We start from the raw sequence: 15,228 nt of genomic DNA on the forward strand, positions 1-15,228 counted from the left end.
TGTGTGTTCAGTTTTTTTAAAAAGTCAATCTTGTAGGTAATTGCTAAGGGTATCTCTGCACAGCAAGTGAATGTGTGACTGCAGCACAGGTGACGTACCCATGCTAGCCTTAATCTCACTAGTACAGATAACAATAGTAGGGTAGATGTGGTACCATGGGCTAACCTCCTCAGTACAAACACAGGTTTTCTGGCAGGCTTGTACTTGTTTTACTAGCCTGGGCTGAAGCCCATGCCATTACATCTGTACTGCTATTGTTACCCACACTAACTACATTAAAGCTAGTTGGGTTATGCCTACCGCTGCTACAATCACACCTTGCCTTGCAGTGTAGGCAGAAGTTATGTGGAACTGGTAAAAAAATAAAAAGTTACTTGAAGTAATAGGTTTAAAAGAGATAATTATGTAAATAAGTGTGAAATCAGAGCAATTGCAGCAGACAAGTTAAAGTTGCTGGAAGTTAGTAGTTCAGAGAAGCAGTTTCAAACTGAAATAAAGATTTTAAGTCTGTAAATCCATGCACAAAGCTTTCCTCCTCCCCAAAGATGGCTGCCATTGCATTCCAGGTTAGTGGGAGCTTCTTATCACAAAACCTCAACACTACTGTATTAAAACTACATATTTTATTGATCAAGTCTGCTCTACACAACAATTTTAAAATAATTGTTCTTAACTTATAGTAGCACCCAAAAAGTGCTGGGCACAATCCTTGTTTCAGATTGCTTACAATCTAAAGACACAGAGGGTAAGGGTAGGGGAAAAGCAAAGTGATCAGGATAATGCTGGACATTGCCTCTTATTAGTGTTTTGATTTTGCTTTTTAAATTCAATTGTCCTCATTTTCTGTAGGCATTGCTGCAGAAATTAATTTTTAATAGTAATTTGAAACTCCTGAACTCCTGCCTCAGCATTGTAAAACCAGGAACGAATTGTGGGGTAATCTCTTCTTTGGTTGTTCCCAAATCCTGCTCAGGAGATGTTCTTTCTAGTGCTGTCATCCTTGTACCTCACTAGAAAAAATTCATTTTTTTTTAAAGGCCACCAACAATGCTCTGGGCTCTGAGTCACACTAGGTTCTTTCCATCGTGCTCATCACCAGTAATAAAGGTTTTGCTGTCTAGATTAGGACCTCACTGATACTTGGGCAAGCCATTGTCTCCAAATTATACTCTAGTGACACCTGTGCATAGAATCATAGAATCTCAGGGTTGGAAGGGACCTCAGGAGGTCATCTAGTCCAACCCCCTGCTCAAAGCAGGACCAAACCCAACTAAATCATCCCAGCCAGGGCTTTGTCAAGCCTGACCTTAAAAACCTCTAAAGAAGGAGATTCAGAAATTACCTCATTCTGGTAGTCCTCCCTTCATTACGATGGCACTACTCAGGGAGTAAAGTACTACCTAGAGTGAGTAAGGGTGACAGAATCTGGGCAGTGCACACCCATTGCCATCAGGGCTTTTACAGATGTCATCAGTTGGAACTTGGAAAACAATCCAGTTGATGCGCAAGGGGAAAGAGAATCCACACTCACTCTGTCTTAGTGGTGCTGGCTCTGTGGGGCTAACTGAAGTAAAAAAGCAAAATATACCCCCTCACTTCATTTTGATCATTAAAGTCAGCTGATATACACTTAAGGAGCAGATCCTGCAAGTGACATTTTTATATAGTCAATCTTCAGAGTAAAATCAAACTTTAGTGACCCTGGAATGGAATAATATCATCAGAGGGATAGCTGGCAACTCTATGAGATGAGGGTCATTCCTACTATGTGTATTTCTTTCACAAGATCAGTATAGGTATACAGGACGTGTGGTATAGCTGGATAGGATTTTTGAGAACATTCTAAACTTTTTGTTAACACCTCAGTATTGTCAATGGAAAGTTCAGATTTCTCCTGGAGAGCAGACACTTTTCAGAAACATGTCTTTAATTTAAAACCCTATTTTCTGTTGAAAAATATTTTAGATGGAACATTTTCAACTAGTCCTACCCATGGACTTGATTTGTTAAAGGAACAATGGGGAGCAATTTTAAAAAATGAACATTTTCATTAATATGCAGCATTCCTATTTGTTAAGTCCCTAACTTTAGAATAAAGCACTTCATTGGTATCAGCTGAATTTGTGTGTGTCTAGAAAAATAACATCTTTTAACTTGGGAACTCTGTTGTAGTTGGGTGGATACAAGGAATGCTTGGGAAGAGCTGGCAGGTTGCTGGAACGTTGTTTCATGGAAAATATGCTTTATTTTTACAGCTATAAAATAAATAGAAACCAAAACCAAATTACTTGTGTTTTAACACCAGAAAAACAACAAAGCTCTGTAAACACTGGTGCAAACTTGCCACACTGATGTCACCACAGCTCACTGCAAGGTCTATCACTCACCATAAGAGTCAGAGTAGGGCTCCCTGAATCCATACTCACCATGAAGGGAATGGGAAACTCTAAAAAGTGCGGGTGACAAGAGAAGCAGGCTACTGGAGATAACTGCTTGTATTCAGGATGTTGAAATTGCCATCCTATTCCTAGGGTAGGCCTTACCCTACATTTGCAGGCTCACTCTGAAGCTTTCTCTGGCCCTGTTATGGAATATTTGCTTTAATCGTCAAAACAAGACTCTGTATTCAGTCCTAGGGTTAATGGACTTTGCTTATTTCCTGATTCCTGCTCCCAAAGACTGGCGAGCTACCTGAGTCCTATTTTTTTTTCCAGATAGTACTGTGCTGAAATTCTGTTCTTCCTTGACAAATTTCTAGCAGCTTATTTGTTCATGCAAAAGCAAATGATCCATTAACATGAAAAATTCCCTGGCAAGGAAATAGAAGAATGAAGGATTACCGGTTAGCAGAAAGAGAAGATAAAGTGGAGTTTACACAAAGGCCCTCACACAAGTCTGCTCTCATTTGCCAACCCTATAAATTCACCTCCCAGGGCTCTTCAGATAGGTATTTTCTTTAGTTTGCTTTTTAGATTTGTTAGAAATGTGGTGGGTTTTAATCTCTTACCTGTATCTCTGTGAAGGGCCTTAGCTACTACAGTTCCCAATTAGCATAAAGGAAGCCAGGGAACCCACTACCCTCAGTATCTACCCTTACATAAAAAAATCCTGCATTTACACCACAGACCCATTACTCTGCTGGAAGCATCACAAGATGGGACAGAATGTGAGCTCACTCTCTTTTAACTGTGTGAGGTCTGCAGTGAGAACAGGAGTAAAAAAAATAGGTGGGGGAGTATTTTTGTCATAAAAAATAAATAGTTATGATTCTGAATACACCCAGGGAGCAGATCAGGACTGCAAGAAGTGATCCTTTTTGCAGAGTAATTTTTCAGAGTACAGTTTTTATGATGTAACATGAAATCTGGTGAGGTTTCTTTTCTGTCCATTGAGTAAAATAAAGTTGCTGTCAGATACTACATTGCAGTGGTGCTGGATCAATTTTGATAGTGGGGGTGCTGAAGGCAGAAACCATGTATTTGGGTTGTTATTACAATTTCAAGCCAAGGGCTGCGGCACCACCACCAGTTCCAGCACCTATGCTACATTGTGAGATTTTGCTGCATATTTCACCATAATTCCTATAATTGTGTAGCTACTGCATGTCACCACTGTAGCCAATTTCAGGACTATTTTTATCACGTGGATTTATTTTTGTGGATTTATTTAGTCTCTTCTATTTTGAGCAATAACCCCCTCCCAACCATCATAACCACCTTAAACATAACCTACATTGCTTGTCCAGTAATCAGTGGGACTGCTTGTGCAATAAGGTTCAAATCAGTGTGACTCAGGGTAGCAGAATCTGGAGAAAAGTAAATTAGTTACATCACACTTTATAATAGGCAACAAAGGGGAATAAAGAAATCATAGCTGTTGTCAGAGTCTTTTCTCTTGGTTTATTCACACCAGACTCCCCACATAACTACAAACATCAGCAAAAAAAATCTGCATAGCAGTTGGAATATACGGTAGTCACCAAAATTTGTTTAGGGTGTGTCATGGAATGAGGCAATGGGAACAGCGGAAAAAGTACTAAGGAAACACTGAGTGTATCACAGATACAAACTGAATCAGCTGGTAGTTTTATGTACATTTCTATAGCTACTAGGATAGCCAGCTCATTAAACAAATACCAAGTGATTATTAAAAAAAACATTTATTGAGTAACAGCCAAGGAATATTTATTTTTTAGGCGGTTGATAATCCCTAATAAAGTCTTCTAATAATCCATAGGTATTGAATTATCTGCCTTAAATTAAATCTTAATTAAATGCATATATAACATGCTTAATTTAGTGTGCCATGTAATTGCTGGATACTTTCACCTTTGTGGCAAGTGGAGAGAATTTGATCAGCATCTGCTGCTTCTCTAAGGCTGTTCCTCCAATTAATTTAATGTCTGGAAGCAGTGGGGAGCTTTTTCTTGTAGAAATTAAAGCTGTGGTACCACCACAAACATGTGTTCACATTGCCTATACTTTGGGCCCTTTGGTTCATTGTAAAAGTAGTGCTCTTTAGTGCTTTTCATCTTCATGATGCTTTAAAGACATTGGGAGCTGGGTGTCTGGGTGCTGGAGACAGGAGTACTTGCTGAGCTGTTTTCAGTTAAGTCTGCAGCTTTGGGGTCGTGGTTCAGACCGTGGGTTTGTGTTGCAGCAGGCTAGCATGTCTGGCTCAACAAGACAGGGTTCTGGAGTCCCAAGCCATCAAGGAAAACGGGCTCAGAGGCAGTTTCAGCACATCAGGTGACCGTCCCAAGAAATAAGCACAAGAAAGCAGAAAAATGCCTACCAGTGAGGCAGCTGTGAAACGAGAGCTAGCCAGACTGGAAGTGGAAGAAAAGGCAAAGGACCATGAGTTTCAAATGTGGCAGGCAGAAATGAGGCTCAAAGAAGCAGCTGTGGCCAGGGAAACCCTGGAGGCAGAAGCAGCCAGACAAAGGGTTGCACACCAGCAAGCCCTAGACTTAAAAGACAAAGAAATTGAAGCACAAAAAAGCTGCCCACTAGCAAACCCTGGACTTAAAAGACAAAGAAATTGAGGCCCAAATTGAGACCCAGAAGCATGAACTGGCTGTAATGGAGTGGAAGAGACAAAACCCTTCAGCAGCTGGCTCTGCTTCCCCAAAAAGCCACAAATGGGAATGATTACATCCTCAGTATGATGAATCCAGTGATATTGCCGAATATTTCATTACCTTTGAGAGGCTGTGCACTCTTCATGCGATTCCTGAAGATCAAAAGATGACTACTTTGCAGGGGCGGCTCCAGGCACCAGCATGCCAAGCGCGTGCCTGGGGCGGCAAGCCATGGGGGGCGCTTTGCTGGTCGCCACTAGGGCGGCAGGCAGGTTGCCTTCGGCGGCATGCCTGCGGAAGGTCTGCTGGTCCTGCGGCTTCAGCGGACCACCCGCAGGCATGCTGCCGAATCCGTGGGACCGGGGACCTCCCACAGGCAAGCCACCGGAGGCAGCCTGCTTGCCGTGCTTCGGGCGGCAAAATACTTAGAGCCGCCCCTGCCACTTTGGTTGCAAAATTGACTTGGCGAGCTCAGGATATATTCAATAAGATACCTATTGATGATGATTCAAACTATGGTAAATTTAAGGATCTGGTTTTGAAAGAGTTCCAGATTACACCTGAAACCTATAGGGTAAAGTTCAGGATCTTAAGAAGGGATCTGGATTGAGTAATGTGGCTTATATAAATGAAACGAGGGATTTATTAGACAAGTGGGTGAGGGGAAAAGGCATTACAAGCTTTGAAGAAATGTGTAATGTGGTGGTTCAGGAACAGTTCCTGGATATGTGCAGTAATGATGTAAAACAGTATTTGTGGGACAAAAAGGTGGATGCAGTGGGTGAACTAGCTGGGTTTGCAGACTCTTATGAGCAGTCACAAGCTGCAATTAAACATAAACCACTGGCAGAGGGGTACAGGGTTGGTGGAAAGCAGAATCACCATTTTACCCCTGGGAAAAAGGAGGCTGGGCGTTCACCTCCCCATTCCCCTGTTACTTGCCTCAGGTCTCCTGGACAACCAGGGGATCCCAGAAGGTGCAATTCCCCAGGGCACCTGAAAAGCAGCTGTCCCAAATGGAGAGTAAACCTCCCTTGTCCCAGGTTAGCTCAGTTGCCCTCAGCCCTGAGGCGCCAGAGGGCACGCCCACCTCTTATCACACCAGCCTGGTAGACACGGGGCCTAGTGAAGCTGACAGGGAACACATCAGGATTGAAGGCACGGAGTCTCTGGGGTGGAGGGATACCGCTGCTCAGTTCTCTCTGGTTTGACCAAGTGTGGTTCCAGATGCTAGTGTTTTGACGGGGCAGACAACCCCACATTAAGGGGGTGGGGCCCTGTTCCCCTGGCACAGGTTCAGGTGGAGTGGGAAGGTGATTTACTGGTGGGGATGCTCAAGGACATCCCCGTGGACATGTTGCTGGGAAATGATTTTTTCATCAAAACTAGGACTGTTAGGGTGGTAACTCACAGCATGAAGAAAGGCTGTGAGGGGCTCCCAGAGGGGGAGGAGGGAGAACTGCCTGTCAGTGAGGAGACTGTTCCAGCTGATACCTGTAGGTCTGATGCAGCTGAACAGCTAACACATCCTGCCACAAGGAACATGGGGTGGGTGACTTGGAGGGAATCCCCAGAAATGGGGCGGGGACCTTGGAACCCACAGAGGAGGGTCCCATTGATAGGACAGTGCAGGAAGGCGGGGTGCTTCTAAGTATGGGAGAGGCAGAGCCAGGCCTCTGCCCGGCTGAAGACAACAGGCTCCCAGGGGCGAGGGCAGGGGAGATGCAGTCAGTGCTTAGAGACAGGGACACTATCTCAAGGGTTATCTGACACAAATTTGCTGCTAAACAAAGGGCTGGTCACTCCCTTTAGGGCATAAGAAAGTGTGTCTAAGAGGGAACTCCAGGAAGGGGGTGGAGGGGGAAGAAGTTTTCTGAAGAGGACAGGAAACTGTATAGGGAGGTCCCTGTAGGGAAGAACCGAGGCCCCAGCCAACCCTATAAGCAGTTGGTTGTCCCCAGCCAACACCAGGGGAAATTAGTGCTGCTAGTGCATGATAGTCCCTTTGCTTGTCACTTGTGGGTACGGAGGACTTATGACAGGCTGAGGAGGAATTTCTACTGGCCAGGGATACAGAATGATGTGAGGGATCATTGTAGGACTTGTGCGGTGTGTCAGGAGAGGAAGAAATCGTGACCTCAGAAGGCTCGGCTGCGTCCCTTGTCTGAAATACAGGAGGCGTTCCAAAAGGTGGCAATGGACATAGTGGGTCCTATGCCGCACCCCACTCAGAGGGGGAACAAGCATATCTTAGTGGTGGTAGACTTTGCCACTCGGTATCCTGAGGCAATCACGCTATCTAACACAGAAGCTGAAACAGTGGCAAGAGCCCTGCTCACCATATTCTGCAGAGTGGGCTTCCCTAGGGAGATTTTGTCTGATCGGGGGGCAAACTTCATGTCGCAGTTGTTCAATGAGCTATGGAAGGTGTGTGGAGTGAAACAGCTTAAGACGGCCCCCTACAACCCCCAGGCCAATGGGCTGGTGGAAAGGTTCAATGAGACCTCAAGATCCATGCTGGAGATGTATGCCAAGAAAAGGGGCCAGAGTTGGGACGAGTTATTGCCATTCCTGTTGTACACCTACAGGGAGGTACCACAAGAGTCCGCGGGATTTTCCCCATTTGACCTTCTGTATGGGAGGAAAGTGAGGGGACCTCTTGATCTCATCAGGGATACTTGGGAAGGATACAACACGGTGAGGGAAGAACCCGTGACTGAGTATGTTCAGAGGTTCAGGAGGGAGTTGAAGGACATGATGGAAATTGTCCAAAACAACCTCCAGAGCAGTCAGGCCAAGCAAAAGGCATGGTATGATAAAAATACTTGTAAATGCACTTTTGACATAGATGATTTGGTCATGGTACTCAGCCCTGCGCAAAAGTTCAGAATGAAAAACTCCTGGGAGGGGCCCTTTGAAGTGGTGAAGTGGAGAATGAAGACCCCTCTAAAGTTAAAAAGCCTCTTCATGATACTGTGCCCCAATTCGTACATGTAAACAGACTCAAGGCCTATCACAGTAGAGTGGCTGGGGTAAATATGATCTGTTGTGTCAAAGGGGAAACTGAGGCACACCCACTTACTGATTTGATGGCTGAATGCCAAGATGGGTCATCTCTGGAAAGTATGGAAATCTGTAGTGAGCTGACACCAGTCGAAAAGGGGGAAGAAGTATCAATGCTGCAAAGGTACAGTGAGGTGTTTTCCAACAAACCAGGGAGGACACACTTGCTGTCCCATAGAATCCTCATGAAAGGGGCTCAGCTTCCCTCCTATGCTCCACTTAATTCCACTTAGGTTTGACTGCGATATAGGCCTTGGGCTGGCCTTCTGCACAGGGTGAATTTCATCCTTCATTTGTAGAGGCAGCATGGAAGAAAGTATGAAGATGAGAGTGGGAGAAGGAAACAACTGGGTGGTGAAGCTAGCATTGTTGATGGAGTAAGGTGTGATGCGTGTGCTAAGAAACAAATAGGTGCTATACAGGTTCACAGAATGTATGTCTGACTGGAATTATATCTTGATACAGTGAGAGTATAAAAATGTTTCTTAGGTGAGAGCTAACAGTTTCCTTTCGTATAGTGAGTGGGTTAATGTTACAAGCCTTTCTAGTGAGACAGTGATATTAGATAACAATAAGACCACAGAAAAAATGTCCTAACATTTCTGAACATATAACCACTGCAGTTTCGGTATGATCTGTTGCACTTCAGTGAACAAACCACTACCTGTCCACAAACATGAGTGCACACAATAAAATAAGACTCCCTGTAAGATTTTCTTTTTAAAATAACAAAATAGAAAAAGAGTGTCCTTATAAACGATGTCTCTCTTTTCTGAGAAAACTCTGTCAAGGGTGATTTGAAAACTGTCCGTAGTCTTTCCATGTTTCATTGGAAAAACTTACCAGAGTCCCCATAGGCCTTTCTATCACTGTCACCGGTGAAAACCAGAAGCTCACTCCTGGAAGTAAAAGCATTTATTCTAGCCACAGGGGCACTAGCATACCCCCTTCCTGCCAACTCAGCACAATATGCCACAAGTGAGCTTAAAAGTGCTGATGTATAAGCTTTGGCCAATATACACATTACTTGAGAGAACCTGGACTGAAGAGAGAAACTGGTCCATTTCAGATTTCCCTTGTTGCTTCCATTACCCAATTCAAATGTAAAGGAGAAGATGCAAGTGATGTAGCATATGGATCCACTAAAGCTATAGTTCGGTCTGGAGTCATTTTAAACAAGATTCATAGACTTATTGATGAGCTCTGTTTTGGCTACCAGTGCACTTCCTAAGCTGAGCCAAGTACTGTAAGAAAACTAAGTTTCTGAGATTTATCATGCAGGTGTCAAAGCACGTTACCAGTTTAATTCAGACTGATAAAAACAATCAGTGCTGTCAGCTCTCATTATTTTATCAGACGTCTCATGATATTTTTTGTTTTTCTTGAACCTCATCTGCTAGAATCATGTGATTACTTGAGAATACCAGAATTTAAAAAAAGTTTCTAGACTTCATGCTTGTGGAGAAAAAAACTGAAAGCATGACCTGAGTGTATCCTAAAGGCACAGAGGCCAGAAGGCAAAGAAAAAGAATGCAACTTTTATTATTATTTTTAATTTTTCATGGTTTTTAAGCTAATCTTGTGACTTTTGGGAGGCCTGTTTATGATTTCACAATACTGGAATTTTGAAAATGAAAATTAATATTTTAAACTAGCTCTAGAAAATAATGAAAGCCATTAATAAATTGCAAGATTCATATGACTACATGGTGTTAAATTGACTGGGGTAATAAAATAGATTGATAGTGGAGTTTTAATGGACACATTTTTTAAAACATGCATTTTTAATTTATGCAAAAATGTACAAATAAATGCCAGAATTGGGGGAAAATAAACAAACATTGAAAACCTAACTACAAAGCCATTTCTGTACAGGGAAGCTTTGGTACTGCACTCAGGGAATTCATATATGCAGCAGTGCCCTGAAAAACCTTGCCATTCATTTCACATATCCAGCATACTTTGTAAATAGTGGCACAATGAGGTACATCTCTTTTCAAGGCTAATGCTCTTGACTTAAAACAAGGTAATGACAGGGCTGCCCAGAGGATTCAGGGGGCCTGGGGGAAAGCAATTTTGGGGGCCCCTTCCATTAAAAAAAAGTTGCAATACTATAGAATACTATATTCTTGTGGGGGCCCCACTTCCCCCCTCCCCCCCAGGCAGCCCTGGGTAATGGTGAAAAAGAAAGCGGAGGAAAGACAAGTGGCTGTTGGCTCTCTACAAGAAGGGATAAGAAACACAAATATTGGTTACTAAGTATAACTCAGTATTTATTATTACAAAAACACCCAAAGAATGGTTTATTGACAACTCCAAAATTCAGCTATTTATCCAAACCTCTGGTCTAATAAGCCTAGAGAGAGAGATGGTGTAAAGGTCTGTGTACTGGCCTATATTCTAATTGTCTCACTGTCTTCAGTGGAATTACTCATGCTCAAAGTTAGCATGTGCGTGTTTGCAAACTGAAGGCTTAAAGATGAACTGTAAAGGGAGTGAGTTTTCCTTCTGTAAGAAATACGAGGAAGTCCTGAAAGTTTCCCTCCCCCACTTGTTTTATGTCTTGGGTGACATTTTCAAAAGCACCTAAATAACATAGGAGCCTAAGTCCCACTTATTTTCAGTTTTGAAAATGGAATTTAGTCCCATTGGCACTTTTGACAATTTTATTCCTGGTGTAGTATATTTTTCTTGGAAGACTATGGATGACCAAAGAATAGGAAGTTGAGAACATCATAGATACCATGGCAGTGACACCTAATAAATCGGGGAAATGGATTTTATTCAGACTATTTAAACTTTGCTTTTGATTTGCTTTGGTTAACCCATCTCCAGTAATTGAAATTCCTGGTCAGCAGCTGGAAGAACAGTTCTTTTGGGAAAGATTCAGCATCTCCATCACTTCCATTAAATGCTCTGAGAGAGCTCTCAAATCATAGCTTTGGATCCTCCCAGAGAGGCCACCAACAAAACAATACACTGGGTATTCCTGATATTTCTAATGGCAAAAGAAAACAGTTACAAAAAAAATCTTTCAGGCCTTGTTTTACATACCATAGAGGAGCCAAAAAGGGTATAAGCTATTTTTTTTCCCTTTTCAGGCACATTTAATTTCTCTCAGTTTCTTTCCCCACTGTAACATGGAGATAATATTTACTTGCCTATTGTGCCGCCAGCAATCCAGATGCCAGCTTTTGTCAAGACTGTAGGCATTAACTAAGAACTGACAGACTCATAGCTGGAGACCAGACCAGTTCACCTGTATGTTCGTTTTGCTCAAAATAGGTATTAGTCTTATAAGAATGTATATAGTGTTTAGACTCTATGAAATGCTTGCAAGTTGTTGCATGCATTAATCTCACTTGTAATGTCTGTATGCCATGCTATAAGGAAATATGTAAGTTTTGCTTTATAACTTTGAAAATGTTTGCTCTGAACCTGTGAACCCAGGTATGGGAATTATCCCCCTGCCCATCCAGGAGGACTATCAAAATTTAAGTGGGCCATTATAAGACAAAAGCATTGTTAATTCCTCATCCAGAGAAGTACATGCAGAAGGCCTCGTCCCATCACTTTGGATGCTGGAAGAGGGAAATAAAAATAGCTGATGTGAAGATTTTTCATCTCTTTGCTATTTGAACTCTTGCAGGGCCAGAGAAACCAAACTGAAGCCAGAAAACCCCAGGGGTTACCTCCTGGGGCCTGCCCTGAAAGACATTTTGAATTGACAGATCTCTACAGCTCTGTCACTCTTAGGATTTAGATGGTAACTCATTTGTGTGTATATGTTTGCTTGCTTTAACCTTTAAATAATTCTCATTTCTTTTTCTTAGTTAATAAACCTTTATATAATTTATTACAAGATTGGCTACAGATGTTGTCTTTGGAGAAAGCTCTAGTGTACCAATTGAACTGGGATGAGTGACTGCTGTCTTGGGACTGGGACCAACCTGATGTGGTGTGATTTTTTTATTTAAATGACCATTATCACTAACTTCAGTTTGTCTGGGTGGCAAGATAGACTGGAGAGTCTCTAAGGGGACTGTCTGTGACTCCGTGGTAAGACTGGGATAGTGATCCAGGAGTTCACATCTGTTATTGGCTTGGTGAAATCTAATTATAGAACATGCCACCAGCTTGGGGTCTCTGCCCGGTTTTTGACAGTCTGCCCTGAGGTAGGCAGTCATAGTCATGAGCCACTCCAGAGAGTGTGACACCTACCACACAGGCGTTTTTTAAGGAATAGTTAATTTTTGTGAAGTGCTCTGAAGGTTAAAATTGTTTGGGTCTAAAAATTTAATGAGAACAGGCTTTCTCATGAGATTTCTAGCACAGCCTAGTTCTGGTCTTAGAAATGACGAGGTTCTAGTGTGTGGTATATCAGTATTTGTGCTTTCTATCCCAGCCCAAAACTGCAAGGGAAAATTTATGGGGGGGAAAGATTAAAAGTGAAGCCACTTTAAACAGTCTGAGAAAGGCTGACTTCAGGTTTTGGGTGTAGTTTCAGGTTGTTCTGTATTTTATCGGAACCAGTTTTGCAGTCCCTACTTACAATTGTATTAAGACATTCCGGGGTGTGGTCACTTGTCCTTCAATACACTCTGTGAGTGGGCAAAAGCTGTCAGCTACGTACTGCTCTTGAGGTGTATTTTAAACATTGCTGTCATACATACCCTCACAGAAATACTCTGTGTTACACTGTCACTGGCTTCTTTCTTTATCCGTTACCTGGCACTGTGTTTTCTGTAGTTTAATACAAAGTGTCAAGTGCAACTCCATTTACAGACATGAATCCATGACAATATTATACAGTACAGTGTAGTCTTTGGCACAACAGCATGTTGCTCAGAAGAGCTGGTAGGTGGGTCTAAAGAGTAAGACAATTAACCCTTATCACAGGGTAGAGGTTGTAGATTATACTACTCTGACTGGGTGCTTCTGATTTTGTGTGGGGGTTTTCCCCAGATCTATTCAGACTGCTTTTCTGGCAATGAATCTTACTTTCATCCATGGATTTATTTATTTATTATTTTATTTTTTGTTATGTCAGGCGACAATTTCAAGTCACATACCATATGGGTGTAGGTAGGTATTTGGCTTTGATCCAGTTGCTTTTATCTGGTTTCTCAAGATCTTTTGCTTATCATGGTGTGTAAGAGATGGCAATTTTCCAGTCATGTCTGTGTTTAAATCTGATAATCGGGTAGCTTGTTAGTAACAGGCAGACTAGCTTGGCTTCAAAATATACAGCTTCTGCCTCTCTAACTCCACAAAGGTTTGTAACATGTAGAAAACATTCCCAATAAACTGAGATAACCCTCTGCTGTCTCTCACAGTATAAACTGAAAATGAAAAATAGTTTCAAAGCAGTTAAACAAATTTGGTTGATGCTCATTTTTGAGCATCAAAGTTTGGTCTAAGCTCCTGCCAAGATGCAGGGTTTGTTGTGTCCAAACCAGTGGTGGGCAACCTGCGGCCCGCGGGCTGCACGCAGCACGTCAGGGTAATCCGCCAGTGGGCCGTGAGACAGTTTGTTTACATTGACCGGGAACGGTGAACCACGGCCACTGGGAGCTGTGGGCAGCCGTGCCTGCAGACGGTCAATGTAAACAAACTGTCTCGCAGCCCGCTGGCGGATTACCCTGACAGGCTGTAGGTTGCCCACCACTGGTCTAAACCGTCCAAGACAGATGGCTGTCCAGCCTCCTTTTGAAAACCTCCTTTCATCCCCAAGTGTAGCACCTTACATTTGTTTTTGCTGAATTTCATTTTGTTGTCTACAGCCCAGTTCTCCAGTTTATCAAGATCCCTCTGAATTTTAGCTCTATTCTCCAAAGTATTGGTAACTCCCCACCCCCAGCTTTGTGTGATCTGCAAATTTGATCAGTAAGCTCTCTGTACCTACATCCAGGTCATTAATAAAGATGTTAAACGACACTGGACCCAGAATAGATCCCTGTGGAACCCCACGTAAGACCTCCTACTAAGCAGGAGACAAACTTGGGATCAGAACCACAAGTCAGTAACCAGAGTTGGGCCAGGTCAGGATACCAGGGGGCCACAGGCAGGAGACAAACTGGAAATCAGAACCACAAGTCAAACACCAGGAGCCAAGCCAGGTCGGGATGCCAGGAAATCATGGGTGGAATGTGAATGGGTGGCACATGGTATGCCGTCCAGAGCAGCATGAGCTTCCTGTTCATATTGCTGGCTTAAGTAGGGCCAGTGGACCAATCAACTGCTCTGGGACTCCACCAATAAGACATTAGGGGCAGAGCCTCAAACTGGGGCTGGCCTTCAGGGGTCCTGGGTCAGCAGTTGTCAGTAGGCTTCCCAATGGAGGATTGAAGCATGGTTGCTCCTGTGGACCCAGGCTCGAGTCGAGGCCCATGGGTCACGACAGAAAATTGGGCACGTTCTTATTTGTTCAGATTGGCTGATGCTGGGAAACCAGATCTGAACCTCCCTGTCTCTTAGTCTTGGGAAGTTTTGATATGGATCCAAATGTCATGATTCCCACTTGTCTCTCTAATGGGCAGAACTGGAACCTCAAACCCAAACACCCATGAACTTTGTGGAACTTTGGATTCAAATTCAAATTCAGGTTTGTTTGAGTTCTATGTGAGCATTCAAATTTTATTTTCAGGATACATAATTTGAATATTCTATGCCCAGTGCCTTATAACTTATGCCTGTAATCCGTATTTAGCGTCATTGGCATAGTTGGTCTATTCACAGCTGCACTACACAGGCTTACACTAAAGTAATATCAGAGTGACAAGGTGGGTGAGGTAATACCTTGTATTGGATCAACTTCTGCTGATGAGAGAGACAAGCTTGCAAGCTTACGCGGAGCTCTTCTGAGCTCGAAAGCTTGTTTCTCTCACAAACAGAAGTTGGTCCAATACAAGGTATTACCTCACCCACCTTGTCACTCTACTATCCTGGGACTGCCATGGCTACAACAACAGTGCATACAACTAAACCAAAACAACAGATTAGAAGTTTTTAAGTTATCTAGAGGTGCTAGTGAAATGCTAGATGTTGACTCTTTTTTTTTAAAATTCTAATATAGAACTTGCAAG

The sequence above is a fragment of the Mauremys reevesii genome, linkage group 1 (genome assembly GCF_016161935.1).
Source record: "Mauremys reevesii isolate NIE-2019 linkage group 1, ASM1616193v1, whole genome shotgun sequence".
Taxonomy (NCBI): domain Eukaryota; kingdom Metazoa; phylum Chordata; order Testudines; family Geoemydidae; genus Mauremys; species Mauremys reevesii.